Here is an 8240-nt window from a genome sequence, read left to right as displayed (position 1 = left end):
TGCACCACCAGGGAAGTCCTGGTGAGGGATATTTTTATCCCTCAGTTTAAAATAGGGAAGTTGAGGCTCAGAGATTTTCTTCAGGAACATGTGCAAAAATCACACAGGACTCTCCAGATCAAGAAAACAAAAGTTTCTAAATCAGTCCAAAATGTAATGCTCTTTCCTCCATGCCAGTGCTTGTCAAACTTTAATATGTAAATAGACCATCTGGAAATCTTGTTAAAATGTAGATTGTATTCAGTAGGTCTGGGGCAGGGCATGAGATTCTAAATTTCTAACTAGCTTCCAGGTGATGTGGGGGCTGCTGGTTTGAGAACCATTTTCTTGCATTCATTTTTAAAAATTTTCTTTCCCCCACCCACCCTGCAGGTTTATTGAAATGTAACTAACACATTGCTGTTGTTTAGTTGCTAAGTCCTGTCAGATTTGCCCACCAGGCTCCTCTGTCCATAGGATTTCCCAGGTAAGAATACTAGAGTGGGTTGCCATTCCCTTCTCCAGGGCATCTTCCTGACCCAGGGATTGAACTTGCGTCTCCTGCTTGGCAGGCAGATTCCTTACCACTGAGCCACATGGGACACATAACATTGTGTAAGATATATGGTAAAAAATATGGTTATTTGATATAGGTATATATTGTGAAATGACTATCACAGTAAGATTAGTTCTAAGATAAATAAGTTGTGGGACTCTATACACAGCATAGTGTCTAGACTGCACAGTACTATATCATATACTTGAAAGTTGCTTCACCTATTGTGAAGAAAGTGGATACAGAAGGTCAAGAGCAATTAAGTGACTTTCCCAAGGTCATCCCGAGTTAAAAGTAGAAACAGAATTAGCGGCTATTCACTGCTTCCCATTCAACCCTAGACCTATTCTAGACATGTACCCTCATGATTCAATCAAACTGGACTCAGAGTAATTTCCCATTAATTGTCATTCCATACATAGTTGGCAAAAGTTTTTGAACTTCTAACACTTAAAATATTGAGACTTGGGACTTCTCTGGTGGCTCAGTGGTAAATAATCCACCTGCGAATGCAGGAGACATAGGTTCAATCTCTGGTCTGGGAAGATCCCACAAGCCACAAGGCAGCTAAGCCCATGTGCCATATCTACTAAGCTGGTGCTCTAGAGTTTAAGAGTTGCAACTGCTAAGCCCGAGCACCCTAGAGCCTGTGTGCTGCAACAAGAGAAGCCTCCACAAGAGTAGCCTATGCACTGCAACTACAGAGTAGCCCCCACTTGCTGCAACTAGAGAAAATCCTGCACAGCAATGAAGACCCAGCACAGGCAAAGATAAGTAATACATAAATAAATAAAATTAAATATTTTAAAAATATTGAGCCTTAGAGTCCAAAGAACATTGTATTGTTGTTTAAGAAGCACACACCAAGAAGCATAACTAGGGTGAAAACTGCACATCAGAAAATCTGGTTGGGTTCCTATTATGCCAGTTTTATGGGTTCCCTTCAAACCCTACTATTTATTGATTGCATCCTATGTGTCAGAACTAGGATCCCACAGGCCATACAGCCAGAAAAAAAATCTATTTGGGACTTCCTTGGTGGCCCAGTGGCTAAGACCTGGTCCATTAGGCAGATTCTTGCCACCAAGAGATTGTCAGAGAGTGAAAGGAAGTGAAAGTATTAGTCGATCAGTCACGTCCAACTCTTTCTGACCCCATAAACTGCAGCCTGCCAGGCTCCTCTGTTCATGGGATTTCCCAGGCAAGAACACTGGAGTAGGTTGCCATTTCCTTCTCCAGGAGATCTTCCTAACCCAGAAATTGAGAAGTCCCAAATTCCCTCATGGTCTAGAGAATCCCCTACTGGAAGACCTGGACAGAGCAAAACCTGACCCCGAGGCAAGCCATGCTTGAGTCCCAGAAATCCTGATACTGCCCAACTGGAAACACAAGACAGGAATTAGTAACCAGGCACCAGAGAGGGCCACACGAGCTGGCTGTATAACCTCTCTCTGAACTTTACATCTTTATCAATTATGCTGGCCAGTCACCAGATCTTAAGCAGAGCTGAAGTCTGTGCAGAGAGACCAGGTATATCAGTCAGGGTTCTGCAGAGACACAGAACCAATGGGTATATATACAGAGAGATTTATAATAAGGAATTGGCTCATGCCATTGTGGATGCTGGTAAGTCCCAGTAACTACAGGGTGAGCTGGCAAGCTGGAGACCCAGGAGAGCAAATGAGTTAGTTCTAATCTGACTTAGAAGGCCTAAGAATAAGGGCTGATGGTAAAGTTTCAGTCTGAAAGCCAGCAGGTTCAGGACCCAGGAGAGCTGATGTTTCAGTCAAGTCCAAAGGCAAGAAAAAGCCTATATCCCAGTTTGCAAGCAGTCAGGCAGACAGAATTCTCTCTTACTCAGGAAAGGATTAGCCTTTTTTGTGTGACGCCAACCTTCAACCTTCGCTTCTCAGACTTTTGTCTAAGTTCGAGTGTAGTATGGAGGCTTCCTGGGTGGCTCAGTGGTGAAGAATCCGCCTGCCAATGCAGGAGACACAGATTTGATCCCTGGGTCAGGAAGATCCCCTGGAATAGGAAACGGCAACTCACGCCAGTATTCTTGCCTGGGAAATTCCATGGACAGAAGAGCCTGGAAGGCTACAGTCCATGGAGTCACAAAGAGTCAGACATGACTGAGTGACGGGGCCGAGTCAGTCAGTCAGTTCAGTCACTCAGTCAAGTCCGACTCTTAGCAACCTATGGACCACAGCATGCCAGGTCCATCACCAACTCCAAGAGTTTACTCAAACTCATCTCCATTGAGTCGGTGATGCCATCCAACCATCTCATCCTCTGTTTTTCCCTTCTCTTCCTGCCTCCAGTCTTCCCCAGCATTAGGGTCTTTTCAAATGAGTCGGCTCTTTGCATCAGGTGGCCAGAGTATCGGAGTTTCAACTTCAGAATCAGTCCTTCCAATGAATCCCCAGGATTGATCTCCTTTAGGATGGACTGGTTGGATCTCCTTGAAGTCCAAGGGGACTCTCAAGAGTCTTCTCCAACACCACAGTTCAAAAGCATCAATTCTTCGGTGCTCAGCTTTCTTTATAGTCCAACTCTCACATCTATACTGAGCCCAACCTTCAACTAATTGGATGAGGCCCACCCACATGAGGGAGAGAAATCTGCTTTACTTAGACCATCAATTTAAATGTTTTGTTTGTTTGTATATTTGGCTGCACTGGGTCTTAGTTGTGGCATGTGGGATCTTGTTCCCTGACCAGGGATCAGACCCGGAACCCCTGAATTGAGAGCACAGAGTCTTAGCCACTGGACCACGAAGGAAATCCCAAATACATGTTTTTTTTTTTTTGGCTGTGTGGCCTGTGGAATCCTAGTTCTCCAACCAGGGATTGAACCTAAGCCCCCTGCAGTGGAAGAACGGAATTTTAACCACTGGAACACCAGGAAATTTTCAATTTAAATGTTGTATATTCGGTCACTCAGTTGTGTTCAACTCTTTGCAACCTCATGGACTGTAGCCCTCAAGCCTTCTTTGTCCATGGAATTTTGTAGCCAAGAATGCTGGAATGGGTTTCCATTTCCTATTCCAGGGAATCTTCCTGACCCAGGAATTGAACTTGTGTCTCTTGCATCTTGTGCATTGGCAGGCAAGTTCATTAACACTGTAATGTTTTTTGCCACCTGGAAAGCCAATTTAAATGTTAACCTCACATAAAAACACCCTCACAGGAACACCCAGAATAATGTGTTAACAAATATCTAGGCACCTCACGGCCCAGTGAAGTTGACACATAAAAGACACATAAAATTAATTATCACACCAGAGCACCAACCACATCCATATGTTGTCCAGTTTCAGAGACCAAAATCCAAAACATGCTGACACCTGCCACTATGCTATTTCTGCTTTATAGGATCCCCTCCTATACAACAAAGGTTAGTATAGTCAAAGTTATGGTTTTTCCAGTGGTCATGTCCAGATGTTGGATATGTTGGACCATAAAGAAGGCTAAGAACCGAAGAATTGATGCTTTCAATTTGTGGTGCTAGAGAAGACTCTTGAGAGTCCCTTGGATGCAAGGAGATTAAACCAATCACTCCTAAAGGAAATCAACCCTGAATATTCATTGGAAGGATTGATGTTAACAGTGAAGTTCCAATGCTTTGGCTTCCTGATGTGAAAAGCTGACTCGTTGGAAAAGACACTGATGCTGGGAAAGACAGAGGTCAGGAGGAGAGGGCAGGAGGAGAAGGGAGCAACAGAAGATGAGATGGTTGGATAGCATCACTGACTCAACAGACATGAATTTGAGCAAACTCCAAGAGATAGTGAAGAACAGGGATGCATGGTGTGCTGCAGTTCATGGGACTGCAAAGAGTCAGACAGAACTTAGTAACTAAACAACAACAACTTCTTGAAGAAATTTTCTTAGCATAACTATCTAGCTACAGTCTGTGGACTTGCTAGTTACCATACTGACGCATATTCAGATACTGGCTCTGAGTGACCACTAGACAACAGGAAGCGGGGCAGAATGGCACTCCTCCAAGACAGGTAGCTAACTTCAGTGTTGGATCTTTTCTTTGGTGATAATGGGCATGTGTAGAAAGAGCTTCTTTCAGATCCACTGTTTTCCATAAACACTAGCCCTTCATCCCTAAATTCAACTCCTTCCTCTTCCCATAGCCCAGAAAAAGAGGGACAGTTTCTCAAAAATAAATGGGCTCAGGAGTAGTGTAGCAATTTCTGATGGGAAAGGAACTATAAGACCTGTCACATCCTTGAGTCAGAGGGATCTCCTTTGGGGTAAGAGGCCACAATACAACCAGTTCCCAAAGGCAGATAAAAATATTCACTGGATGGCTGTGTTCCAAAAAGACTTTCTTGGCCATAGTCCACTCTAGTCTGCATTGTCTGACACATAGCCTTTAACAAAAGAATTGCCAAGTTTGCTGGATCCAACAGGTGACAATAAAGGGTTCTAACAAATAAGATGTGTGCGCTCATGGGAAAAGGGCAAAAAGGTGGTCAGCTGGGTTGGGTCTGGTCTTCAAAAGTGGAAAATACAATACTCATTGGGAGGAAGAAAAAGTGACTCAGGTATTCTGCTTGCAAACCCTTTTTCTGGTACATTCCTGAAATAGTTTGCAAGAACCCCAACCATGGCCACAAATTGTGCGCACTGCATATGTGCAGTAGGTCACATGCAACAAATATGCCCATTATATGCCAGGCAGGCATTAGTTACCAGAAAAAAAAATACACAATAACACACTAATCTGTTTCATATGCAAAGAGCTGTGTCATTTTTCCTATCCATAATCTCATCTAGTCCCTATAACTGATTCCTGAGTTATAATTCCCATTTATACAGGAAATGAGACATGGAGGGCTGAATACTAAACATGATAAGGTAGGGAAATTGATATAACTGAAGCAAGTAAACACACACTTGCAATGAGTATTAAGATGTCTCCCAGTGATCTTACAGTGCCATCATGGAGTTCCTACCATGACTGAATGAAGCTGTGTTGGAACCTCCAGCATCCTTTTTCTGTGCTGTTTTACCCAGTTCGTCAAATACCCAGAATTCTGATGCTCCACTCCAAATCTCTTACCACCATTCACCAAAGTTTACACTCAGAAAAGTCCTGGTATTAATTATAGAGCCATTCATGGTGAGCAACAACAGACATTTATTTCTTACAGTCTTGAAGGCTTTTTTATAGCTTCTTTATACTCTGGTAAGTATACTAGTCATTATTCTCCAAGATAATCACAACCAATGGGACAGAGATGGCTCGGAGATGCTGATGACAGATAGATAGATAGAGATTTATTTTAAGGCATTGACTCATATCAATGCTGTGGGAGTTGGCAAGTCTGAAATCTATATAGCGAAACAGCAGTCTAGAGACCCAGGGAAGAGCTGATGTCATAGCCCAAGTCCAAAAGCAGTCTGGAAGCAGAATTCCCTCTGGTTCAGGAGCCCTCAATCCTGTTTCAGGCTTTCAACTGACTAGTTGAGGTCCACTCACATGGAGGGTAACATACTTACTCAAGGTCTACTGATTTAAATATGAATCTCATCTTTAAAAAAAATACCTTCACAGTGACACTTAGATTGGTGTTTGACCAAATATCTGGGTACTGTGGTCTTAGTGAAGTTGACATATTAAATGAACCATTACAGTGAGGAAACTAGGGTTTATTCTGATCCCTCCAACCCTGCCTCCTCTGCTAGGTGGCTCAGCTCCCTGAGGAGTTTCCAGCCTGCTTGGAGTAGATGTTCGATCTTACTTGAAGAAATATTTGAGAACGAGTATTCAGTCAACCTAACGTGGAGCCAGATCTTCTGTCTTAGCAAAATCTATAGAACAACCTAGCAAAACATTTGACGTGAAACTCATGCCATTAGAGCTATGTTTTGTTTTACTTTGGTTCAGAGATTTCTGAATCAGATCTCAAAACTTCATTCAGCTTCTAATTCACTGTGGTTTGACATATCTTATGTGGAAGAGAAGGATGACTTTCATTTAATATTAACCAAGCAGCTTTCTACCACTTCCTCTTTTCCATTGTTTCACTTTAATAAACAATGGATTTCACAAACTCTTTTAAGTTGGTTGGTCTCGGAAACATTAAGTATTTTGCCTCACACATGACCTGAAGATTTTACTCAACATCTGTTTAGAAAAACACACACACACACACACACCCCAAACATGCAAGACCCAGACAAACTATACATTGTTTCTAAGTAATGGTCATAAGGTACTTGATGTTTCTAGAAGGTAAAATACTAAGCAAAAAAATTGTTTTCACTCAAATTATTCAGGCTGAACGAAACAAGCAAACACACAAACAAAAAAGATTGAAGTCAGAAGCACTAACCCACAGCTGGTAAATCACCTTCTTGCTGGGGAAGGATTGGTAATGAAAAACAACTCTTAGACCTTCTTGGTTAAAATAATACCCATCTCTACCAAATTTACACTAAAATTGAGGGTACAGAGAAGAATGAAAACGTACCACACCACTCCCCTCCCGCTCACATCCACGTACCTTGCTCCTCTCTGACATGGCAAAAGTATCCAACCCTACAGAGACTAAATTGAAGTGAAGTGAAGTCGCTCAGTCTGACTCTTTGAAACCCCATAGACTGTAGCCTACCACTCTCCTCCATCCATGGGATTTTCCAGGCAAGAGTACTGGAGTGGGTTGCCACTTCCTTCTCCAAAGGATCTTCCCAACTCAGGGATCAAACCCAGATTTCCCACATTGCAGGCAGACACTTTTACAGTCTGAGCCACCGGTACATCAAGTCTCTGATTGCTGTTTTCCAAAAGCATGCTGGAAGGGATGGTAACAACTGCAAACTCTCCAAGGCCAAGTCCCTAATCTTCATGAATACAGAGCTGGGTGCCGTCACAAAGAACCCAAAGGACCCTGGTGTCCTTGACCACATGATGAAGAAATTGGACCTCAATTTGATGCGCAGCTAGATTTCCAAGAATTTCTTAATCTTTTTGGTGGCCTGGCGATAGCCTGCCATGAATCCTTTGTTAAATCTGTCTCTTGCCAGAAGTAAATTGTAGGAGCCTTTGGGCCTGGCCTCCAGACCCACTCCCTTTCTCTCCAGCCTCTCAGTTATCATCTGCTCTTCACAGCCCCCACAGACCCTGAGCCTGGCACACCCACCACCCTAGGCAGGCCACTCCTATTAGCAATAAAATAATATTGTTTCTTCAAACACACACACACAAAATTTTACTACCCCAAAACGTAAAAGCTTAGAGAGAAACACTGTCATATCAGGCTCTATTAGTCAGTTCCACTGACCCAATCAAGACTTCTCATGGCAGGCAAAACCAGGTTTCACTCTTTGAAACAAACAGAAAAAGATGTCTTACAGAAGTAAGTAGGCTGAAAGAAGGAACACAGCAGTTCACTGACTTCCAGGAATGAGCTTAAAGCACTGTATGCTGAAGAGAGACAAGAGAAACCCTAAAAGCAGGGCATGCTGGGAAATGCCATGCTTCCCATCCTCTATCAGTTCTGTGTGCAAACCTAAAACACAGTGATCCAGAAAGTTCTAAAACAAAACAACAAGCAAAGATTTTTCTAGGTAAGAGGCAATTAATTTTAACCTAAAGATAGCTATATTTATGGTAGACAAACTAGGATTTATAGTCATAAGCATTGAACATTCCAAAGAGGAAAATAATACAGTGCTAAAGGGTA

The 8240-nt window shown here is 42.7% G+C and overlaps 1 pseudogene; it reads left to right on the top strand.

Annotated features, from left to right (window-relative positions):
- Positions 1 to 7077: 7077 nt before the first annotated feature.
- On the top strand, positions 7078 to 7587 carry LOC148777377 (protein S100-A11-like; annotated as a pseudogene).
- Positions 7588 to 8240: the final 653 nt, after the last annotated feature.

The sequence above is a fragment of the Moschus berezovskii genome, chromosome 7, assembly GCF_049115385.1.
Source record: "Moschus berezovskii isolate FMDL1 chromosome 7, NW_MosBer_1.0, whole genome shotgun sequence".
Lineage (NCBI taxonomy): Eukaryota > Metazoa > Chordata > Mammalia > Artiodactyla > Moschidae > Moschus > Moschus berezovskii.
Note: the sequence above shows the minus strand (reverse complement) of the source record. Positions and strands in the feature narration are given on the sequence as shown.